This window comes from Saimiri boliviensis, chromosome 3 (assembly GCF_048565385.1).
Source record: "Saimiri boliviensis isolate mSaiBol1 chromosome 3, mSaiBol1.pri, whole genome shotgun sequence".
In the NCBI taxonomy this organism is placed as follows: Eukaryota; Metazoa; Chordata; class Mammalia; order Primates; family Cebidae; genus Saimiri; species Saimiri boliviensis.
The window spans coordinates 88,395,675-88,422,653 of NC_133451.1; the positions used below are offsets into that span (position 1 = coordinate 88,395,675).

General features: G+C 35.7%; 1 protein-coding gene across 2 annotated transcripts in view; it reads right to left on the minus strand.

Moving 5' to 3' along the window:
• UNC5C (unc-5 netrin receptor C) overlaps nt 1-26,979 on the minus strand; it is a 393,542-nt gene that overhangs the window by 311,380 nt on the left and 55,183 nt on the right. The gene's annotated exons all lie outside the window — the stretch shown is intronic.

Here is a 26,979-nt window from a genome sequence, read left to right on the forward strand (position 1 = left end):
ATAGTGAATGCAATCACATTTTTTGGAAGATAGAAAAGGAACAGAACAAAAGAAAATGCAATCAGTGAGTGCGTATAAAGACCAACCCATAGATAAAAACAGAGAGAGAATGGGGGTGGGGGAAGCAGGCACAACCCTTGCAGCATGCATATGTTTTCTTTTCAGATTATTACTGGAATTTACAATCATCATTATGTGGCAACATTTTCTGTAGTTAATGAAAATTACTACATGGATTCCAAAGACAAGAAGAAGAGCATGAAATTATTTAAAAGGTAAATGATGCCCTGTGTCTGCATAGTTACTGTATAAAAGCATTGTTTCCAGGAAAGTCTCTTAGGAAGGGTCAGTATAGTTAGCCCCTGAACAATGGTGGGCTTAGAGGGCACCAACCCTTCACACAGCCAAAAATCTGAGAATAAATTTTCCTTCTCCAAAAACTTAACTACTAATAGCCTACTGGTGACTGGAAGGCTTGCCAATAACATAAACAGTGAATTAACACATATATTGTATGTCACATGTACTTTATACTGCATTCTTACAATAAAGAAAGCTAGAGAAAAGAAACTATTATTAAGAACATCATAAGGAAGAGAAAATACTACTCATTAATAGGAGTGGATCATCATAAAGGTCTTCATTCTCATTTTCATCATGTGGCTGGGGAGCAGAGGATGAGGAGGGGTTGGTCTTGTGTTCTCAAGGGTGGCAGAGGTGGAGAAGCACAAGGGGAGGCAGAAGAGGAAGGTGCACTTCATATAACTTTACTAAAATACATCGTAATGCCTGGATTTTATTCTTTTTTGCTTTTTCATTTCTTTAAAAATATTTCTATAAAGTACCTACCAATCTTCCTTCTACCATTTGCTTTAGTTTCATATCATATAAAGATCCATGTTGTAAACGAAGTTAAAAGCAGTCTTGAATACCCAGAACCCTTCTGCTAGATTGTCTAACAACAAGTTGTTTTCTGGCAATGCTGCTTCTCTGTCTCTTTTATTATGTGGGACTGTTTTGGAAATGCTCATCTCCATCAAGTCCTCTTCTGTTAGTTCCTCTGGTGTGGTGGCTATTAGCTACTGAATTTCTCCAAGATCTATGTCTTGAAACCCTTTACCTTCCATCTTTATTTTTTGCTATATCCACAATATCTTTCATCATTTCCTTAATTACCTCTGTCATAAAGTCTGTGAAGTCATGTACCACATCTGGGCACAGTTTTCTCCAGCAGGAATTTATTGTTTGAGGCTTGATGGCCCTCAGGATTTTTTCTATAAAAATGAGGGCATCTTCAATGGTGCAATTCTTACAGACCTTTATGATATTCTATTGGGGTTCTCTTCCATATCATTGACACTCCTTATCATAGAGGACAATGTATAATGAACATTAAAGGTCCCTATGACACCTTATTTGAAGGCTGAATTATAGGTGGTGTGTTTTAGGGCAAGTTGACCCCTTTGACACCTTCAATGTTGAACTCATGGGGTTCTGGGTAGCCTGCAACATTGTCCAATAAAAAAGAACTAGAAAAAGCCGTCCCTTTTTGGCAAGGTATTTCCCGACTTCAGGGACAAAGCATCAATAAAACCAATTCACAAAAGGGGGTCTCCTTGCTCAGGCATTACTGGTTACAAACAAAAGTCTGTTTACTGATGTTTTTCTTTTTCCTTCAAGGCTGAGGGGTTAGCAGCTTTATAGATAAGGGCAGTTCCAATCATAATCCTGACTGCATTTGCACAAAACTGTGGAGTTAGCCCTTCCCTCCTTCCCTTAATTGCTGGAGCTCACTTCTCTTCCTTACCAGTAATTGTCCTTTGTAGCATTATTTTTTTGTTGTTCCCAGACTAGCATATTTTATCTGCATTAAAAACTTGTTCAGGCAGATATTGTTTCTTCTCGATGGTTTTCTTAATGGCATCTGGTCACTGCTGCTACTTGGTCAACTGAAGCTGCTTCTCCTGTTATCTTGACTTTTTAAATCTTTCTAAAATTATTGAACCATCCTTTGCTGGTATTAAATTCTTCAGCTGTAGATCTTTCACTTTTCTTTTGCTTTAGGTTCTCATAAATGACTTCATTTTTTTCTCAAATCATGAGTCAAAAGTATGCCTTTCAGCAGCCACATAAAGGCTGCATTTTCAATACGAGATAAAGAGGTATTTTGCAGGAAGTGCAAGGTTTTCATGCCTGCTAGCATAACTCCAGTGAGGGCTTCACATTTTTCCTTTCTTTCTTTCTTTCTTTTCTTTTCTTTTTTTTTTTTTTTACAGTGGTCCTTAAACTGTATTCATTTATCTTGAAATGGTGGAAAATTGCAGCTGCAGGCCTCAATCTACAGGACATATCATGCAAGTCAACTTTTCCTTATAATGTCATGACTTTATTTCTGCTTCTTGGGAGTACTTCCAGCATCACTAGTGGCACTTTATGTAAGTCCCATGGTGTTAATCAAAGTTTACCATATTGCACTAAACAAGATAACAAACATGTGGGAACCCAGAGACATCACTTTTACTGTGGTACACAATTGACTGGAGAGACAAATTGCTCATGCAGAGATCAATAACATCAAAGAGAGTTTTAGTGGAACTTTCAACACTTGAACTCACCATAATAGCAACAGGAGGTGGCCGCACCATTATTACAGTATGTACTAAGGTGAATTTTATGCGTTATTATTTAATACTGCATAAAATTATATAATTTTATGAATATTATTTAATACTGCATGTTTATGTTTGTTTACATTTCTTTGGATTGCAAATAGTACCATGTAGAGTCTGTATTTGTGTAGATAAATTTTTATACATTTTACATCTTTGGGGGGTTTGTGTATATTTTATGATAAATGCTAAAACAGACTAGTATCTATGTATATTTTATGCATTCATTACATACCTAACTTTATCTTAATTTTTTCTACATTTCTAAGCTATTCAAGTTCACCTGCAAGGTTTTCCAAATTGCTACAATCTCCAAAAATATTTTCCATATATTTATTTTTTAAAATCCATGTATAAGTTAACCCATTTAGTTTAAATCCATGTTGTTCAAGAGTCTAATATATTTTAAAGAGAAGAATAAATTAACAAATTAACATGACCCTGTTGATCAGTTTACCTTGTGTTACCTGGTTGACAGAGAATGGACCGCACCATGAGTATACAACAGTATCTGGGAAGGAGATAGGGCCTCTGCCTGTGAATGAGATATAGCCTTGGAAGGGGTAGCCCATCTTGAGTAGCTCTAGCACTGGGGGAGAGGGGCAGGTGGTGGATAATAAAGGGCAGAGAGAAGAGCTAGGGAAAAAAATGCAGTATGTGATGGCAATAAACTTAAGCATGAACAAAGTGAGCATTCAAAAGTAAGGCTATTGCAAAATGCTTTTGAAACAAGTCGGATGTGTATCAAAGTTCAGACGTAACAAACACAACTAGAGGAGGAAAAGCAGCAACATTCTGATTTGATAAATATTTTTAAATGATAAAGCAAAGCCATTTCGGACGAGCCTGAATTACTCTTGTGGTCTATTTGCTTAGCTAAGCAGAAATTACTAATTATTCTTCTTAAATTGCAAGGGCTTGCCATGATAAAAAACTAAAAAGAAGTATGAAATATTTAATTCTTCAACAAGATTAATAGTACTAAAAAGTTCTAGCCATCATGAGTGTCAGGATACACTTTTTCAACTCTTTTATCCTTATGAAAGAAAAAAAAATCCAAAGATGGAAACCATTTTCCAAGTAAAATGAACCTAAATTAGGAAATTTGGAAATATCCTTCATGCAACTTCTTAAATTTAAATATAGGAAGATTGGCTGGAACTTAAAACTCCTTATTTCTCTGAGGGTGGGGTGGGGGTGGTAAGCTGTTACTGAGAAGGCTGGAATTAAAAGTAGAAAAAAATGATTTTCCTTGGGTGATTTTCATTTGAAATTGGATGAATAAAAATAATCTAAACATATTATGCTATAAATATAATAATGATATGTGTGGATAAGTTTTCATGGATGATATATTTTATGTAAGTATACTAACATGTAATTTATAAGACCTTTGAATGTACGAGGAATAGAAAGATGACAGCAGTCAAAAAGGTCACTAGAAATTACACAGCGTTTAAATAAAGGAATTTTCTAGATTAAAGAATATCAGAGCAGAGAAAATTAGCCACTGAACACAGCGTTTCAGAGATAAAAAACAAGAAAGCATTCGGGGAACCTGCAGCTTACATGAATACTTATTGAGTCCCCTGACACACAGTTTACCACATCCCGACCTGACACTTACTGCCTGTCAACATGGCCCTCAAATTCATTGATTGCCATGACATATTAATGGAAGAGTAATTTTTTTCTGAACACAGTTTGTTTTTCTATATTTTTATGTCAAATTTCCTTTCATGTATAGGCATATAGGCACATAAATAATTTTAACAGTTTTGAGGGGATGTCCCTGTTAATTTCTTTATCAATCTTAAGAGCACATGATGTAAGGATGAGTAGCATAAATACACTGTCATAAATCTTTACCCTGTATGCTTTTTATCTTTTTTAAAAGAGTCTGGTTTATTTTGTCTTTTTAAATTCCAAAGAGCCTTAAAACATAGACGAAGACCAGCTAGGTTAGAGGTATGTTAGGCCTCAAGCGTCTCTGTTAAGTCTAAAAATAAGTCTAGCTATGCAGAAAGTAAGAATCACATTAAGAACATTTTTCTGTTCATTTTGTAAGACTAAGGGCACAAACTTTTATTTATAGACTTATTCAAAATTTCCAATGCCCTTGAAATTCAAAAGCATAGATGTACATTAGAATACCTGATGAAGAAATATCAAACAAGACATTAAAAAGACAGAACTAGAAAATATTTCATAGCTTCCATTTAATGGCTTTGCTGTATTAATCTACATTATTAAAAATAATTTTTCCATTTTAAAGTGTTTTGATTGATCTGCATAAGCATAAATTAAATTATTCTCATGAAGGAGAAGCTTTTCATTTCATATTTCCATGAGCTCTACTTTTTAAATTATAGTTTCCAAAATATTCTTACATGAGATAGATTCAAAGGTATTTAATTCACATGCCCTTTTTGCCAAGATCTCCCAGATATGAGAATTATAAGGGGGAGATGAATGTTCACCTTTCAACTACATAACTTTTAATCCATTGATGCAATGCAAAGTTGTGTTTTTTAAGTAATAGTTTGTCTCATTCTTTTTTTCATATATTTAAATATCATCTGTCTTTAAAGTGAGCACATGAAAACCAAGGAAAAAAAATTGAATGGTTCATTTTATCCTTTGCAGCCTCATTTCACTGAAGCCTGTTCCCTGTGCTGAGCCCCATGGTACACATATAAATTCACCTTTCAATCATTTGTGCGGGTTAATGACACTGAGTAATAGCACATTAGCAAAGTGCCATTCCAGACACCAGCCAGGCATGCCAAACAGATAATCTGACAATCGTTTAAGATTCATTTTCCTCAAACAGAAACACTGTTCAGGCTTATTAACTGGCAAATCTGCATAAGGCATAATGTAGAGCACAGAACCTCCATTAAAAGTAGCAATCTATCTCATTAATGTAATTTACAAGGATATTTGGACCATTCTATTGTTGTAAAATCTAAAAAAAAAAAAAAAAAAAAAAAAAAAAAAAAAGTGTTCCTGTTCAACAAAGCTGTCGTTTATTCGTAGCAAATTTTTATCATATCCCTTATGCTCTACTGAAATAAAAGTATCACAAATTAGTTAACAATTGAAAGTGTTACTCAAATATCTTATATCTTGCTGCCAACAGTACAGGGCATTTGGAATTTAATTCCTAATGTGTTCCTGAAAGTCTAACCTCATGATATGCTTTACCAAGGGTAATTCATGCCAACTCTTCTTTTGTGTTTTGACTTTCTACTCAAAAGTTGCATTAAAACTTCCTCTTGGAACATGTGATTAGGGACAATCTCCTGAAAATATCTGCAACCTGATTTTAACCAATAGCTTAGATTTTGATTACACAACCTCAGATACAATAGCTTAAGATTTCTGCCATATCTTCATCCATGGCAACCTGGGGTCCTGTTTTATTTTTACATCTGTGAATGGAAAGCTTAAATTCCCACTTCGTAGTTAAGCAATCTGTTCTCTTTTTGTCTCTCGAGAGCTTGCTTCTTCTTTGTATTTTATGAACAATGTGTTGTATCCTTTTCTCTTTTGGCTGAGACATTTCCCTGCATTTATCTTTAGACCCTGTAATAAGAGCAAATTCCACTTAAAATTGATCTGTCCTTTACAATGGTTAAATTTTCCTTTATGTTGTCCCGATACAGGTACAATCATGGTAAATTGAAGTGTGTTGTTCTTAAGTGTCTTATTCGCAAAAAAGGCTATCATAAGATGAAGTTTTATTAGAGATGATCACATACAGGCAGAGCTTCAAAGTCAGTGACCTACGTGGAGTTTACTCAAGAAACACTAAGATCTCCACTCCTCTGTGCCATGTTCCAAGTCTAACAGCACTTGCACTAAAAACTGCTACAGAAGAGAGACAGTAGCTAGAAATAACTTAATTATGAGAGAGTGAGGCCAGAACAGTTTCAGAAGGACAGAATTTTGGAAGGGGAGTATTTGTTAGGATAATAGTTTCCACCTGTTTTCAAGGTCCAAATCCCTGAGATAGATTATAGGAGCATCTAACACTGATAAGCTACAATCACAAAACACATTTCTCTTCAGCCTCTAATTTTCTCTGTGTTGGATACAGTGATATTTCATATAATCAGATTCCTTGTTTATATCATCTAAACTTTCAATGATAAATTCTTCCTTCAATGGTTCTGTGCTTGATATTTTCCTTTCATTCAGAATCCATTAGTATTATTTTTCCCATTTTGTCTGTATTGCACAAAAATGTGCTTGCATTTCTCAGAGCCATCTTGCCTTCTGTGACTGTCCCACTGCCATAAAGTTGAGATGGAATCAAACCAGGCTACACACACACACACACACACACACACACACACACACACACAGAGACACACAATTTTATTATACATTGTCATAAATGTAATTTTTTTTTGAGATGGAGTCTCATTCTGTCACCCAGGCTAGAGTGCAGTGGGGCCATCTCAGCACACTGCAACCTCCACCTCTTGGGTTCAAGTCATTCTCCTGCCTCAGCCTTCCAAGTAGATGGGATTACAGGTGCCCGCCACCATGCCTGGGTAATTTTGTATTTTTAGTAGAGATGGGGCTTCACCATGTTGCCCAGGCTGGTCTTGAACTCCTGACCTCAGGTGATTCACTCGCCTCAGCTTCCCAAAATGTTGGGATTATAGGCATGAGCCACAGTGTCTGGCCTGGGGTACATATAATTTTAAAAGACACTGACCAACTTGTTAAAAACCAATACTTTTGGGAACAGATAATGTGGAAACAGAAATACAATTATATGCAAATGAAAGCATAAAGTAAACATAATGGAAATAATAAAAACTGAGAAAGACATGCCTGCAGTATAATGTAGAGCACTTTGAATTTTACAAATTGTACCCATTATTCATTCAGTACAGAGATTAAAAAAAAAAAAAAAAAGATTTTGCCAGAACTCTGGAAGCCTATCTTCTGGTGCTGTCTTCCAGTCACTACTCACCACCCTATGTATAACCATTCTTCTGACTCTAAAATGGCAGATGACTCTCTTCAAAGTTTTAAGACTTTTGATACTCACTTTACAGTGTCTTGGTATGAAATAAGGCTCAGTCCCCCTGTACCATCAAGCACGTTTATGTTGATCTTCTCCTTCTGCTTGCCCCACTTCATCCTAGAGAGCTCTTGCCAGAGCCTGCTATGTGCTCTAATAAGCAGCTCCATCAATAGTGGTCCTGGGCTTCCATCTCCTGCTTCATTCACTTTTAGCTTAGATCAAATGCCTCAGCTTTCCCAATGATAAAGGCATAATCTAGTCTTAAATTAAAGTGTGTCTTTTTACTCTCTCCTCTTCACTAAGATGATGAAAACCACTGGGGATCCCATGGAGGATCCACATTCCTGAAGGAAACATGTGAGAACGTGGAATCTGAATCCAAGACCGATTCTGGGTCTTTCCTGAATCATTACTTGCCTCACTTTTGCTTCAGTTTCCCAATTTATAAAGGGACGGTAATAATAACACCCAATTTTTAAAGGGTTGCTAAGAGAACTCAATGATGGCATATATTAAAAACAACCAGTGCTAATGACTCTTCGGTTGACAGATTCTCTCTGTTTGCTTCTGTCTTGTGACATTAAGGAGAGACAGACAGACAGACAGATATTTGAAATAAATATATATTCAAAATATAAAGTCGGAAGACATCCAGAATAAAAGATATTTTGCATGAAGAGGAAAATTAAGTTCATTGCCCCTTTAAACTCACAAAAAAGGATTTCAAAAATAAGTTCTCACATACTAAAACAAACAGCTGGTGGCTACCTGGGAAAATTTTGAACTTACTGTTAAGCATCACATGTCAGCTTTTCATATCTTTTAGCAAAATCATTTTAAAACAAATCTGTTTCTGGCATATGCCTGAATAAAAACTATTACCAAATCATTCATCACCTAAATACACAGAAAGATCTCTAATGATAATCAGGAGGTCCTTGCTGCATCTTATGACAATAAAGTGTTTTCCAAAGCTCATATAATTATGTCAGACACATATTACACTTACCTGCATAATTATAAAGTATCAAGATTATTTCATTATTATAAAATGTCAACATTCCCAGTTAGATAAGTAAATACTTTGGAATGAAGACATACTATGAACTGTAATAACTTAATGAGGCCCATTTTGTTCATTTTTATTAACATTCACCCACTTAAGTCAGTTTGTCCAACTCCTTACTTCAAATAAGTTACTTGATCTAACTCTATTTCTTGACTTTTCCTTTTAAACGCATCCTTTCTTGAATGAGAGAACTTCCCTCTGTGCTCATTGCACATTGCTCCATTAGTGAGCCCTATTTTCAGTGGTTATTCATGCTCTCTTTCTTCAGATCTCTGATACATGGATTAGCTTCTCAGTAAATATTTCTGTTTGAAAGCAGTTGGCTTCCAGTCTTTGTAATGTCTTAAAAAGCCTGGCATCTACCATCTCCACAGGGTACTTTGCTGTCATAAAAGGAATGTCACAGTTTGGGGATGACAGACTGAGCTATTTTCTTCTCCCCAGAAGGTGACAGTAGATTATAGGTGAAATATTGCACGAATTACATAACCAAATAAAATATAACTTTTTAGAACTGGGGTGTCCTTTAGTTTTTTTTCAGAGAACACTTTCTTTATTCCTATTACCTTTGCTGAATTTCAAAACACAAAATCCTATTTTGTGATAGTTTCCAAAGTAGTTAGTCCTGTTCTGACACAGAATTCCGAATCTTTCTGAAAAAACAATGCTGCTTTGAAGAGAGGCATGCTACTACTTCAACTAATAAAATTGATAGCTGGTTAGTATTAAATAGTGCATTTTATTGCAGTAAGAATTTGTCCATATTCTTTCGTTTAAACTTCTAACCCTATTAGGTATATCCTATTATTATTCCCAGTTTACAGATAAGAAAACCAAGGCTAGCAGAGATTAAGTAATTCTTTAGTCACCCGTTATTTTTAGCCCTGGTCTGAATGCCTCCAGAGTCTGTGCCTTTTTCTACAACCTTGTATGGGGAAAAGGAATTTCACACCAAATTCATTCATTTGGATATATCTGGAATCTGAATTATAGTTTGTGACCATGTGCATGTGTGTACATATTTACACACAAAAGATACAAATATGATAGAAAGACAGAAAGAGAAATGGAATGTTCATTTTAACGTAAATAAAAATGTCTAAAGATAAAGATTAGGATGATTAAACTAGACTGCTTCTATATTTTGGGAAAGAGAAGATTTTGCCTACTGGCTATGAAATATATTAGCTTCCCCCTTGAGGTCCAGTTTAGCTAAGTGATTTTATTATTCCTTTTGTGTCATATATATAGGCAGGCCACATTCTTGGAAATAACACAGTGAGGGTTAAACTATATGAAGTGATCACAAAATGGATCAGAAGAAAGAAACTGGAACATTAAAGAGATTTCTGATTTCCAGGCCAAAAACTCAAGTAATAATAATGTATCTAAGAAAAAATATTAATCTTGTGGGGAATTAATGTGCGCTGGAGAAAGGGACAGGTTTGCAAAGCTGAAGTTGGTGGAGCCATTCTAAGCACCGTCCAAGGGGAAGAGGCACCATGGCCTCCCAGACAGAATTTTTCCTACATGAGACGGAGAGGCAAAGCTGTTAGAGCTCAGCAGCTCTGGAACCTAAATTGCTCGATGCACTTGTCCTCGTCCATGTTCACGCAGCAGCCTTATAAAATGGTTGCCTAGTAGACAGCATATTAGCCTTTGTTCAGTCAATTCCTGTTATATATAAACTTTCCTAAACCCATCATAATGTTGCATGTGTGAAAAACAGGATTTTCACAAATAGCCCTCTAGACACAGATGCCTTTAGTTGTTGTCATACTTCAGAGCACAAACTTAAGCATAATAAGCACATATCCATACTTAAGAGGATAGACTTTGGAGTTGGCTCACCTGGGTTGGAATTTCAGCTTCAGGGTCACCCTGACCAAATAAGGTAGCCTGTCCCTGGGACCAATTAATAATAGCTACTTTACAGGTTGATATGCAAATTCAATAAGTTCATATATGTAAAGTGCTTAGAATAGTGTATGGCACATAATAAGTGCTCAATAAAATGTTATGAGTATTGTTATTATCAAAATTATTACTAGGTTTTTTAAGCTCACTCCTACCACTTCCAAAACCCAATATCCAATTTGAATGCTTTATTTAATCTTTATACCATACCCTCTTATTGAAAATTTCCTCTACACTTTTATTTTTGCTCCTCAAGCTCCTAACATCACCCTATTCATTCTGGATAGCATCACTTTTTTTCTCTAGTAACCCTTGTCAGTAAAGGCTGAAGCTTCTATGTGCCCCTGTCCCTAAGCTCCATGATTGACAGGACAAGAATAAGGACAAGGATTGGGGTTTATCATTTTTCTTGTTTTCAACTACCACTTTCTTCAAGATCACTCCACAGTCTCTCCTCTTAATATTTGTATGACCTGACATTTGCTTTGCATATCCGCTAATGAGATTCTAAACACTCTTCCACCTATTTCAGTGGTTCAGGACTGCACCAAATTCAGCATATATCTCTCTTGTCATCTTTAGGGACAATATTATGATGTTGATGCTTCAGTATCTGGGTGGTTATTTCTATTCCACAACCTTGTTGCAAATTACACTGATGTGTATGTATCCCTACAAGCAATTCAGTTAGCGTCTTCTTTATTCAGTCTGCATTTTATTATTTTGTTTTTTTTTTAACTCTGTCAATAGTAGACATAATTGACTCTGATGTACAAAATCCAGGTTATAGTTTATCTGAACACTGATATAGTTTGGATATCTATCCCTTTCAAATCTCATGTGAAAATTTGATCCCCTGTGTTGGAGGTGGGCCCTGGTGGTGGGTGTTTGGGTCTTGGGAGAGGATCTCTCATCAATGGCTTGATGCCTTTATCATGGTAATGAGCAAGTTCTCACTCTATTAGTTCCTGTGAGAGCTGATTGTTAAAAGGAACCTGGCACCTTCCTGCTTTCTCTCCTGTTTCCTCTCTCACCCTGTGACAACACTGTCTCCCCTTGCCTTCTGCTACTAGTAAAAGCTTCCTGAAGCCTCACTAGAAGCTGAGAAGATGTATGATCTCCAGAACCATGAGCCAAATAAATCTCTTTTCTTATAAATTACTCAGCCTCAGGTACTCCCTTATGGCACTACAAAACAGACTAACGCAAGCACCTTTAGGAATTGTGTGCATACCTGCTCTGTCTTTATGTCGATTTGTATACAGACATATAAATTTTCATTGTACAGATTTTTCTTGATTTCAAATATTATATTCCATTTTCTTTGTGTGCACATTCTTCCTCACTGTGTGCCTCCATTTTTGGTTAAAGATTGTGGTCACTGCTTCTATGTGGGCTTAGGTGATCTGGAATTTTAGACTATTGGATAGATCCCTGAGCATGTGATTAAAAATCATGTGTTTCCTTAGATGATACTACTATGCAGCTAGGATTGAGATCTTGTAGTATAAACCACCACAGTGTGTAGAAATTGGGTTATTATTTGATTAGACAGTATTTTCCTCTCAGTTAACTAAAGGAATACCTAAAACAATATGAAGGTTCTGAACCTAACAACAAGCTATAGTACCCAGCAGAAGATCCAAAAATGGCAAATGAACCATGTTTAGCAGAAATAAAGGCCCCATATTCATAAGGAATAGCTTAGTTTATAAGATACCCAAGTAGCAAATGCATTTCTTTTACCTAGAAAACCAACCCCCCATAAAAAAAAGAAATTTATTTTTCATGGGTACAATAGTTAATTTTATGTATCAACTTGACTGGACCATGGAGTGCTCAGATATTTCATTAAATATTATTACTGATATAACTCTAAGGGTGTTTCTGGATGAGACTGACGTTTGAATCAACAGACTGAGTAAAGTACACTGTCTTCTCCATAGTGAATGGGCCTCATCTAATCTGTTGAAGGATTAAAGAGAACAGAAAGGCTGAGTAACAGAAAATTCTGTCACTTTGTTGGAATGTCTTTGAGCTGGGACATTAGCCCTCCCAATGGACTCTGACTGGAAATTATACCTCACGTCTTCTGCTTCTCCAGCCTTGGAACCTAGGTTGGAACTATGGAACTATTAGCACTTCGAGGTCTTCAACTTGCTTACTGGAAATTTTGGGACTGTTCAATCTATTTAATGGTGTAAGCCAATTATTTATGCTAAATAAATAAGTACATGTATGTGTGTACATATACATATGTATACACACAAGCATTATGCATATATGTATATACATTTATAATATATGTAATGTATATATATTTATAATTATATACATATATGTGTTTGTGTGTGTATATAGAGATAGCCCATTGGCTTTGGTTCTCTGGAGAAAGATGACTAATGCAAAGATGACTTTAGTTTATGACTTCTGAAATAATAGTTTAGGAAAGAGTTGTCTAAAAATACTAGTTGTCGTGTTCTCAGAAAGGAGGAATAAATGCTATCATTTTCATGTATACATAATAGAATCTTGTTGAGAATTTTCTCAAAGATCGCCCCCTGTCATTTTCTACCATTGTACACAGCCTATTTGTTGTGCCTCAGATAAAACAAAAACAAAAACAAAAACAAAAACAAAAACACATTAAGATGGCCACAGTGGAAATCATTGGAACTGCAGCAGGGAGTTCTAGCAGCTCTCACGAGTCAGCCCTTGACAAGCACCAGCCATTCACTACCTTGTTTACAAGACCTCTTGCTAATATTAGATGCCTAGATTTTGGTTCTGGTATGTTAGACTGCCCACTCCAGTTCCATTCAGGCATAATAAATCCTCAGTCTCACACCAGCAAATAATTCACCCAGACTCCCTTCTGTCTTTCCTTCTTTGACAGTTCATCTCCTGTCAAGTGAGCTTAACAGGGTATTAATGTTCTTCCTTTTGTGACTATTAAAGTCAAACCAGCACTTTTATCTTCATTTTTATTTTGTAAATATTCACTCCTGTACCAATAGAAATATGTACACATATAATGTGTGTGTATACTTTCTTCTGCTTATCATGTTAATAATGCATCTGCCCACTAGAAATCTTAAATGTACTATAATTTTAGTATATAAAGTGGCAGCCTGATAAGCTTTTCTTACTCTAAAATGAAATACAATCCCATCCTCAGACGGAATTAAGTGAGGCTGAGAAACAGGCCCTTTTACGGTTCTATATTCTATTCTTATTAATTCAATTTGACTCAGAAGCTGCCCTACATAATCACCCCAAATCAGGCCTCTGCTGACCTGAAGTGTTCTCTCTCCTTGATACGATCTCTTAATAGAGTAGTTGCTTCCCATGTTTGGCTGTAATCTCTTCTTTTTACTGTTTTCAGCCTGGATCCCATTAAGCAAGAGACAAGTCACTCTATGACTAATTTTTGTGATAGCCTCAAGAAACAAGGGAAAACAGAAAGTAAGGGGAAAAACACATTTCTTGAGGAATACCATATGACAAACAAGCTAACTACACAGAAGAAATGGGATTCACAATACAGTTTTTAGGGCATTTCATTCATTCATTCATTATTCATTTATATTCTAATATATCAGGTACCATTCTAGGCATTAGGGTTTTAAATGGTGAACTAAAGAGTCCTTGCACTTTTGAGGTCACATTCTAGTAGGAAGAGACAAGCAGTCCATAAAAATATACCAAAAAAAAAAAAAAAAAAAAAAAAGCATATTGGTTAGAATATCAGAGTGGTGAGTGCTCTGGAGAAAAATCAAATGGGTAATGAAGAAGGGCCTCTCTGCCACTCTGTTATCAGACCTACAGGAAACTGGGGAGTGAGCCACATGGTTGGGTGTATATTTGACTTTGTACTTCATATTACGGACACTGACTTTTCCTCTAAGTGAAAATGCACCCATTCAATGATTTTGAGCAGAGGAGTGATATGACCTAACATTAAAATGACCATTTTTGGCTGCCCCATTGAAATTTTCTCATAGCAAGGAAGAATTTGAATTTTCCAAACCAGTGTGAGAGACATTATGAGTGCTCAGTAGAACCCAGTTCCCTTTTCTGTGTGGGCACCTGAGCAGGTATGCTTCCCAACCGCTGGGCGGTTGGGGTTGAGGCAATACGACTGGTGTTAGGCGAAAACCTGTGGGGGTTAGTGACGTGTGTCACTTCTATACTGGGGCTACAGGATTCTCCAGTATCTTTCTTCCCCTACTGCTTCAACTGGTGACCTGTACATGGTGCAGACTCTGTTAGCCTGGATCCCTGAGCAATATTAAGAAGCTTGTTCTGAAAAAATCAACTAAATGGGAGGCTGTTACAATAACTCAGTTCTGAGATGACAGTGGCTTGGACCACGGTTACAGCAGTGAAAGTGAGATTCTGGATAAGTTTTGAAGGTAAAGTCAAGCCATTTGACTCATTTAGGTTATCTTGATAGGAAATTATTTTTGAACCTGAAAACACTTTATAAATTTGTATCCTTGGTTAAAAATATGCTAAAAATGACTAATATAATCCATCTATGCATATATAATCTCTTTGGGCAGATGTAACATAATTACTACAAGTGGTCTCAAAAGCAAATACAGTGGTGAATATCTGACATTTACATTCAATCTTTCTTTCTTTAGTATGAGAATATCTTTTAAAAATATAAATTTCCATATATAATATCTTTAAAAAATATAAATTTCTGTATAGTGGAAATTGGTATCATATTAATTATATGTTCTGGCAACAATTTCTAATATGAAGACATGTAATTTTTTAAACTCACTGAACTAAACTGCCTTGGAAATTACTAGATATCTCATACTAAGAAAGAATATGACAGTCTCTACTATTTTAATGACACTAAATGAGTTGTGCTTAAAGTTGTCCCGAAAGTTAAAGATGTGCCTAAATTGAAATGCCACAAGCTATTTATTTAGCAAACATGTATCAAAGAGAAAATGATATGTAAGAACCTGTTGTAGGCACTTGAGTCATTATCGAAGAAAGAAATTATTCATCTTTCTAAGGTCAAAGCTTTATGTAAACCACTTCACAGTGTTTTTAAGAACCTTCATGTGGCACCAAACGAAATTAACATTCACATCACAAATTAGTGGAACACTTATATTTGCTCTGTGCATTTCACAACATAAATACTTGAAAACTGAATGATTACCATATTGGTGATTATAATATGTCCCTAAATTAATACAGTCAGATGTGAATTATAGCTTGATATGTTAACATTCTTAAAAGGGAAAAGAGAAAGATAAGTTGTTTTGATCAAAGTTTGTCATTTTTTTCCTATAATTTATTCTGTCATTAGATCCAGCTATGGTTTTAAAAGGATCAAGGCTATTAGGTAGGATTCTAAAATCTACATTTATGCTCTACTCAGATGGTCATCTTATGAGTATTAATAGTAACACAATATCCACAGGTCCAACCATGCATGTAATTATATAACTTTCTAATATCTTTTCCATTAAGAATTAAGAACACTGTGATCACCAAAAAAAGTTGCATATCATAAAATGATTTTGTAAATTTATGTTAGAAATGAACTATAAAAATATTTTTCTGAAAAATATCAGGTTACTTAAGAGACAACCTTTGGCTGAAATGTTTTACAAGATTTAATCAGCTTTGATTTTATAAATCAGGCTTCTCTTTTTAGTTTCTGATTTATTCAAGGCAAAATGTCAAATATACATAAGATAAAACATATATTTTTATAATTTATGACCATTACAGAAATTATTATTATATTAACCTTAAGGCACAAAACATTTCTGAAGTTACTGCATGCTCATCACCGAGAATATAGAAGTCATAATGTCCCCTTTGTCTAAGCCTTAGATTATATGTACGCATCCCTTTCTGGGCTATTGTTTCCTAACCTATATATAGGCATTCACCATCCACAATCCCTTCACTCTTTAAAAATCATTGCTATGTTCATACTCTGGCATCTCTGCTTGACACTCCTACTGTCACTGACATAGTGCAGGTTCTCATTATCTTACACCTGGCACACTAGTTTCCCAAGTATATAGTGTCCATATCTATACTATCCATTATCCTACACTTAACACATTGATTTCCCGAGAATATGGTGTCCATAACTCCAATCTGGCCTTATTCCCACCAGACTCCAAACTGCTACTAGAGTTATTATTCCAAAATGCAAATCTGATCACTTGAGTTGCCCTCTGATGAAAATGTTTTAAAAATATTTCTTCTTCCGTAAAAACATCCTGGATCCCATCATTCAGTTATGATGCTTCTCCACCAAGACCCTGCCACCCAGAACATTTCTCTGTTATAGAACTTATCACAATGGACTATGAACATTGATATACTCCTATTTGTTATAGTTTAAATGTGTCCCACCTGAAAAGCATTTGCTGGAAACTTAATTTCCGATGCAATGGTGTTGGGAGGTAGGGACTAATGGGAGGCATTTAGGTCATGAGGGCTCCATTCTCATGAATGGATCAAGGACAATTATAAAAAGGCTTGAGGCCACGCATTCATATCTTGCTTTTTCTCACTTACTCTTTGGCCTTTTCTCGTGGAATAATTCAGCAAGAAGGCCCTTGTCAGATGCTGAACCATGGATCTTGCAATAAATTCATGTTCACTATAAATTACCCATTCTGTGATATTCTGTTGTAGCAGCATAGACTAAGACACCATCTTTCCCTCTAGTCTCCTTGAGGGTAAGTAGGACATTTGATTTGGGATCTTTGGCGTTTGGCACATTGCTTTGTACCTCATAATGAACAGCAAATGCTTGTTGAATAAACAAAGGAGTGAATGAATAGATAACACTAATACCTGAATGTGAGTTTTTATTAAAGGATGGAGGTAGCATTTATTCTCTAAGACTCTATAAATATTTATTCCCATTTGAAATGCTCACAAATTTCTAGCACACATTTTGATACAAGAGATACAAAAAGGAAATAAACATTAACTTTATGGTATATTTTTAACCCTCATACAGAAAATCAACACTCAAAATAAAACACTGCTTTTTGCCTAATTTATTTTATGTAAACTGTTTTGATTTATGATCTGGTTAAATGTGCTATGTATTGATTTACACTACTGCAAATACTTATGTGCCACCAAAACGATTTTCATTTTAAGCAAGAAACGACAAATGTGAAGTTATTAGAGAATTCTCTCCTACCACATCCTAGGTATTATAAACAGAGTCTAAATTTGGATTCTAAATTAAGAAAATACATGTAAGTTTCATACAGCATAATTCAGAACAGGAAGTTACCCTGGTAACCATAGATATAAGTTGGCAAGCAGCAAGACCAACTACAGCCTTGGTTTCTTAAAAGGAAATAGAAAGTACACTTTATGACCTTGAATTCCTTACTGATTAACTCCTTCCTCCTGGACTGTAGTATTATAATTTTAGGTTTGTCTTTTTCATTTAAGTAAACTGTTAACAAGAAGGTTGAAGAGAATTTTAGTAAATTCCATCCAATTGTCTTCAAAACTTTTCAGATGTTTTGTATAGGACTAGTAATAGTGATAACCTCTCATCTTTCTATGGCTGATACACTGGTCCAATCCACAAAGCAATTTAGTCCCATTCCGTCAAACTATGGGAAGCCCAAATGATATTTTAAACAATCTCTATCCTGGAAATGTTCTGAAAACAAGCATTGAGTCAATAGTAGGAATACTGGCATTAAGGCTATTTATTTTATGTAAATTCTTTGAATACAAATAGACAGATATATAAAATTTGAAAGTGCTACGTACCCAATATACTAACAATATTATTCATAATAACAATTGAACAGAAATATTTTCTAAAGAGGATTTACATTAATTTACTAGATATAAATGCAAAAGAAAACGAAAAACGAATTATACTTTATATACTCCTTGGTAATAATAACACAGCTCTCCATAGTTTTTAAACAGATTTTCAAATAAAATTTCCTTAAGATAATGCAATATACTTCCATAGCTTCTGACATTAGTTCTTTAAGAGGCACACTTAACATGTTTTAAGTATTTTAATATCAGTTCTTTGGTATCTGTGATTTCTTAACAAACAATACTCTATTATATTATGATTCAAGGAGAAAAATGCACACTCAGGCGAATTCTACTATTAACAACAGGAACTCATAACACAAATTAATGGTAGCACATACTCTTTAGTGGTTAATATCACATTTTGAAAACCTTTTTGTTAACTGTTGCAATGTGCTGAAACTTCAGGAACATCTGAGAATAATTCTATTCACAGCCTCAGGAGCAGGCAAAAGTTGTTAGCATAGAATATTTCAAATATTTAGATAACTTTTGATAAAGATAATGTTATATAAAGTAGCAGCTCACTCTCACACAACCATGCGTGTTCTCTAGCTTTCGGATATATCGTCAGAAAACACAAGATCAGTTCAAAAAATGATAATTTGACTAAACCATGCAATTTGGCATATATTTATTCTCTGCTATGTTAAACTGCGTTATGCACCAAGGCGATGAGGGTATTATGACTTAATAAAAATGAGTATATTCTGAAAGCAGAAAGGAAAGAAGGAAGGGAAGAGGGGAAGCAGGGAAAGAGGGAAGTGGGTCGAGGGATGGGGGAGGGGAAAGGAGGGGGAAGAAAGGAAGGGAGGGAGAGAGAAAGGAGGGAGGAAGAGAAGGAGGGAAAGAAGAAAGGAAGGAAGGAAGCAAACAAGGAAGGAAGGACGGAAGCAAACAAGGAAGGAAGGATGGACAAGAATACATGTTGTAAGATTTCAGACATTGTGATAGGGTGACCCAATACCAATGCCTGCAAGAAAGCACATATTGTTCCATTTCTGAGGACAGGGCATTGCAAACAGGAACCAAAGGCTCTAAGGTGGAAAGTACATGTTCATTTTTAAGGAACAGAATTAAGGTCAGCAGAACTCGGTGATAGCGATTGTGGCAGAAGATGTGACCTGGAGGCAGAGAGAAGTGGGGTGATAAGGCATTGCAGGCCACGATGAAGAGTGATTTTTAAATTTTATTCTGAGGTTAGAGATGAGGTACTAGAAGATTTCATGGTAGAAAGTCACTGACCTAGTACAGATTTTAAAAGCCCATCCCAACTGTCTGGGGCAGAATGTGTTTTGGGTGGGCAAGTTTGAAGCAAGAAATGGTTAGATTACTGCCATACTCTAGATGAGACAGTCCTCCCTGGAAGGGAGTAGAGAGATGGAGAGATGTATGCGTGGTAGACTGTTAGTAGATGGATTCCACATATGCTGTGCAATCAGTCTCAGGACATGTTGATGATTGGAATACACAGTGAGAAGTTGAGAAATGGAATGGGATGCAGAGAAGGAATTTTGGGGTGAGGGAAGAAGGGCAAGAAATAACTTTTTTTATGGGCCGGTTGTACATGAGAAGCCTGTTCCAAGTGGGGACATCAATTATACAGATGGGTGTATGATTCTGAATTTCAAATGGGAAGTTGGGGCTGGAATTGTGAATTTAGGAGTCATCAGCATATAAATGAAATTTCAGACCATGGAACTTAATGAGATTACCTAAGAGGATAATCAGAACCATGGCACACAACTGGGGGAAAAATACATGTGTACACAGAGAACAGAAGGGGACCCTGGATGGAGTCCTGAGGCCTGGACACTTAACAGCTGTGAAGAGGAAGCACCAGGAAAGGAGAATGAGACAGACAGATGTGAGAGGAAGAAAGGCAGAAGGGAAGCAGAATATGATTGCATGGCAATCAAGAGATGCACTTTGAGAAGATGGAAGGGATTGCAATGGCCAAAATTAAACAGAGCAAGTTATTACCAGTCCTTAGAGAAATCACTGAAAGAAAAAAGTCATTAAAAAGTGACAACTCTAGAAAGTTTGAACTTTCCAAGATAGTCCTGCCGATAAACCTAAAGTTCATAGTAGAATAAGCATTCAGCCACATTTCATTGCTTAGCTGCTCCCATCGTGAACTTTTAATTAATATATAAAAATCTCCTATGTTAATTTATTCTAATCATTACAAAATAATTAACATCTTGACTATGTCTCAGATTCTGCATGTATATATCTATGAAATAAGACATAATTAACACACATAATAGATTCATCTGCATTTTAGTGAGTGACCTTATTGCTTCAGTAAAACATTACTAAAAGATCAGCATAACCACAAAGATAAATGGAAAAAATTAGCATTCAGTAGTTATCTTTCAATAATCCTACTGCTAAGGATAAAATTTTGTTTCTGAATACACTTAATCATTTAGTCATGTTGATTAAGAGAACATCTAAAGAATGGGCCATTAACTATGAAGTTTTTCACTTGTGCTAAAGGACAAACAGCAAAATATTTTAAAAGGTAAAATATGCTGTAAATACAAAATGATTTAAATTGAGCAACTCAAATTATTATATATCCAGGCAGGTCTCATTTCACTGTACTACATCGTTTAGAATATAATTGATTTCTTTAATTTTATATGGTTTCTGTTTTCTGCTAGACAGAGAGAACTTTTGGCAGGGAATGGTTTTACCAAACGTAATGGCTTATACATGAATAGAGTAGGAGCTTAATACATGTCTGTTGAATGAACAAATCAATGGGCAGGTGGTAGCAGAAAAGTAAGATGGGGGAATACAAAATTGTCCCCTTCTAAAATAAAATATTTTCAAACCAAACTTTTTCAGTGACTGGCCAAAATAGCAGGTATATATTAGGACTTTGCATGATACAAGTAAGAAAATGTGAATACAGTGAATTGTTTAACTAGTGGCTGACAAAATGATTACAGGCACAAATGGAAAATCGCCTCAATATAGGCTGTATTCCTATTTTAAAGATAGAAAAGAAACAATATTTTGTAAAGTGATCATATTCATTTATTGATAGAAATGCAGAATTTAGGATAAGAAACATTTGGTGTTAGGCAAAGAGACTAAACAGAAGTTATTTTAATGAACAATTTAAAGACTTACATATAGAAAAACTGCCCATCTATATATAGACAAGTCAGTAAAATAGCCATCCAGTTTTCTTAGAGAATTCATTCTGTTTACTCTACAGTTGTTACATGACGGGGAATCCACTACTGGACAGTCACAAGAAACAAATACCCAAATCCTGATTCCTTCACTCACTAGAGAACCCATTCAGGGTTACAAATGATAGTAATCACCACATCAGAGAGTCCAGAAATCAGATGAGAATATATATTTGAAAATAGTCTATAATTTTTTTTATTTTTTTGAGACAGAGTTTCACTCTTGTTACCCAGGCTGGAGTGCAATGGCGCGATCTCAGCTCACCGCAATCTCCACCTCCTGGGTTCAAGCAATTCTCCTGCCTCAGCCTCCCGAGTAGCTGGGATTACAGGCATGCACCACCATGCCCAGCTAATTTTTTGTAGTTTTAGTAGAGACGGGGTTTCACCATGTTGACCAGGATGGTCTCGATCTCTTGACCTCGTGATCCACCCGCCTCGGCCTCCCAAAATGCTGGGATTACAGGCATGAGCCACCGTGCCAGGTGAAAATACTCTATAATTTATAAAGCAATAGTAAAATGTGCTGTGTCCCAAATAAAATGATTTTATTTCTGCATTGTGTTTATTTATTTATTTTACTAAGGTGTTCCTGAGACATTTACTGATTTGTTCTAATCTCAAACAGATATTTCCATTTAAATATCAATCTGTGTCCAAATTCTATAATGTCACTGTCACTGACATTGTTTGGGAGCATTAAGGACAGCCAGACAATTTTGGCTTATATCAAAATGTATGTGTAAAATGTGGGAAATACACTGAAATTCTTGAAGTGTGGTGTGTTAGTTACCTAATTACTATTTATTGCGCAAAATGTTATGGGAAAGCTTGCTGTGTCTGTGAGGGGGTGTGTGTACTTGTAAGGAAAATAAATAGGGAGATGGATGATAAAAATAAATCTCTAACATGAAATGAGCTATATTTCCTATGCTATTTAAATAGCAATGTATAGTTTGGGGAAGGAATTATATATTTATTTTATGAACAGCTACAATATCTTAATTAATTTATTGTCTCCTTGCCCTGAGTCGTCAAGATTAGGATAGTTCATAATTATTTATGTGTGTTTGCTTCTATCATGCTGCTTCTGCCATTTATTATTGATTTTTTTAAAAATTCGAATGTGAATAGTGTTTTGTTGTATAAATTTTTGAATGTTGTTTCTGTTTCCTGTTAAAGTTAACATGGAATATTCTTAGTAGGAAGCATCCAGTTATTAAGATGCTCTCTTGCAGCCTTATAAGTCTGAATTATTATCTGCTCTCTGTTTTTACGATAACCACTCACAAAATATGTACCAGATAGCATAAAGGTTTATCTTTATGTTACCTTATGCATTAATGCTTTTAGTTGTGTTTCAGATTTAAAAGTATATTATATTCAAGGTAACAAATGAAAATGTAATCATTCCACACAAAAATCCACATTATCTCACACACACACAAATCATAATGGAGATTAAGTCACTAATGGAGGGGCCTGCTGTGATGAAGTTTATTATTCCTCTGAGAGAAATACATTACCTAATGAGATCAGAAGAGCACATTTTTTCAAATGCAGTGTTTAACTTAACGGAATAATCTTTTGAAACAAAATTCAACAGCCCTTTATGCTAAAAACTCTCAATAAACTAGGCATTGACAGAAGGTGTCTCAAAATAATAAAGGCTATTTATGGCAAACACACAGCCAATACCATACTGAATGGGAAAAAACTGGAAGCATTTCCTTTGCAATCTGGGACTAGACAATGATGCCCTCTCTCACCGCTCCTATTCAATATAGTACTGAAAGTTCTAACCAGAGCAATCAGGCAAGAAAAAGAAATAAACGGTATTCAATTAGGAAAGAAGGAAGTCAAATTGTCTCTATTTGCAGATGACATGATTCTATATTTGGAAGACCCCATCATCTCAGCACAAAGTCACCTGAAACTGATAAGCAACTTCAGCAAAGTCTCAGGATACAAAATCAATGTGCAAAAATCACAAACATTTCTAGACACCAATAACAGATTTAAAGAGAGCCAAATCAAGAACAAACTGCTATTCACAATTGCTACAAAGAAAATAAAATACCTAGGAATACAATTAATAAAGGATGTAAAGAAACTCTTCAAGGAGAACTACAAACCACTGCTCAATGAAATAAGAGAGGACAGAAACAGATGGAGAAACATTCCATGCTCATGGTTGGGAAGAATCAATATCCTGGAAATGGCCATAGTTTCCAAAGTAATTTACAGATTCAGCACTATTCTCATCAAGCTACCAATGGCCTTCTTCACAGAACTGGAAAAACCCATCTTAAACTTTATATGGAACCAAAAGAGAGCCCACATAGCCAAGTCAATTCTAAGCAAAAAGAACAAAGCAGGAGGCATCACACTACCTGACTTCAAAGTATACTATAAAGCTACAGTAATCAAAACAGCATGGTACTGGTACCAAAACAGACATATAGATCAATGGAACAGAACAGAGGCCTCGGAGGCAACACCACACATCTGCAACCATCTGATCTTTGACAAACCTGACAAAAGCAATGGGGAAAGGGTTCCCTGTTTAATAAATGGTATTGGGAAAACTGGCTAGCCACATGCAGAAATCAGAAACTGGACCCCTTCCTGACACCTTACACTAAAATTAACTGCAGATGGATTAAAGACTTAAACATAAGACCTAACACCATAAAAACCCTAGAAGAAAGCCTAGGCAAAGCCATTCAGGACATAGGCACAGACAAGGACTTCATGACTAAAGCATCAAAAGCACTGGCGACAAAAGCCAAAATAGATACATGGGACCTAATTAAACTCCAGAGCTTCTGCACAGAAAAAGAAACAATCATTAGAGTGAACCAGCAACCAACAGAATGGGAAAAAAATTTTTGCAATCTACCCACCTGACAAAGGGTTAATATCCAGAATCTACAAAGAACTAAAACAGATTTACATGAAAAAAAAAAAGCCCATTCAAAAGTGGGCAAAGGATGTGAACAGACACTTCTCAAAAGAAGACATATATGAGGTCAACAAACATATGAAAAAATGCTAATCATCACTGGTCCTTAAAGAAACGCAAATCAAAACCACATTGAGATACCATCTCATGCCAGTTAGAATGACGATCATTAAAAAATATGGAGACACCAGATGCTGGAGAGGATGTGGAGAAATAGGATCACTTTTACACTATTGGTGGGAGTGTAAATTAGTTCAACCATTGTAGAAGACAGTGTGGTGATTCCTCAAGGATGGAGAAACAGAAATTCCATTTGACCCAGCAATCCCATTACTGGGTATATATCCAAAGGATTATAAATTGTTCTATTATAAGGACACATGCCCACGAACGTTCATTGCAGAACTGTTTACAATAGCAAAGACCTGGAACCAACCCAAATGCCCATCGATGATAGACTGGACAGGGAAAATGTGGCACACATACACCATGGAATACTATGCAACCATAAAAAATGATGAGTTCATGTCCTTTTTAGGGACATGAATGAACCTGGAAACCATCATTCTCAGCAAACTGACACAAGAACAGAAAATCAAACACTGCATGTTCTCACTCATAGGCAGGTGTTGAACAATGAGAACACATGGACACAGGGAGGGGAGCATCACACACTGGTGTCTGTGTGGGGGAACTAGGGGAAGGACAGTGGGGGGTGAAGAGTTGGGGAGGGATAAAATGGGGAGAAATGCCAGATATAGGTGATGAAGAGGAAAGCAGCAAACCACATTGCCATGTATGTACCTATGGACAAATCTTGCATGTTCTTCACATGTACCCCAAAACCTAAAATGCAATTTTATATATATATATATATATATATATAATATTATATATAATATATTTAATATATTATATATATAAAGAAATAATTGTGATAAGATTTTTTGGTTTATTTGACGTCATTCTCATTTATGTATTAATCAGAGCAGTTATCCAAGGATTCCTACGATTCCTACTTGTTAATATTTGGATAGCTAGGCATATACTGAGTGGTAAATAACTACATTTAAAAAAATTAATATACAATTCTAATTTTGATTTAGACTACCTTATTTTATTTTATTTTGAGACACAGTCTCGCATTTTTGCCTGGGCTAGAGTGCAATGGTGCGATCTCAGCTCACTGCAACCTCTGACTCCAGGGTTCAAGGGGTTCTCCTGTCTCAGCTTCCTGAGTAGCTGGGATTACAGGTGCTTGCCTCCATGCCTGGCTCAGTTTTGGTATTTTTAGTAGAGGCGGGGTTTCACTATGTTGGCCAGGCTGGTCTCAAACTCCAGACCTTGTGATCTGCCAGCCTCCATCTCCCAAAGTGCTGGGATTAGAGGCGTAAGCCATTGTGCCTAGACGACTACCCGTTTAAACTACAGAAGAGTTAAAAAGTATTTATTAAGCACTGATTTTATGTTGGGATGTATGTTGGAGAGCACTCAACATACGACGTATTTAGAGGCAGGTTTAAAGGTAACCAACATTATTATAAAGTAATATAAGCTTAATCCCAAATTAGAATAAAGATAATTAATGTAATAATAAATTCAAGTAAATGTGAAATGACCATGGGCTGCAGCTATTAGGGATGACATGTTCAAGGAGCTAGAATCTGAAGTCATAATGGAATGGAACGAAGTTATAAGGAATTCCAGGCCAGAAATAAGGATATAGCTTCGAAGCAGGAATTCAAGAGACCTCTTTGGAAAGCTGGAAGCACAACAATCCAACTACAATGCAGAATTCATGGTTGGAAAGATGGCAGGAAATATAGTCAGGAACAGACTTAAACACTGAATTGTGAACTGAGGTTTTACTGTGTACACTGTGTTTTAAAAAAGAGTTTTCTAAATATCTTTATCCAATATACTTTTCAGTCAGTGGATGGAAATGCTAGATGGTGAGCTTTATTAAACTTTAACAATATTTTTTAATCTGGAAAAATATAGTACTACAAAAGGTAAAACACACACACACACACACACACACACACACACACAGTTTCAAAAAAAATCTTTCTTTTTATTTTCAAAGTGTGCTTAAGTCCTCATTTCTAACTATATACTGTGGGGCAAACGTTATCTAGGTTTTTAAAGTCACCCAGTAACTGGGTTAGGAATTTAAGAAATACTGACAAAAGCTGGCTGTATATTCCTGCTTGTTTCAGCAGGCTTTGCAAATCATTAAGTCAAAG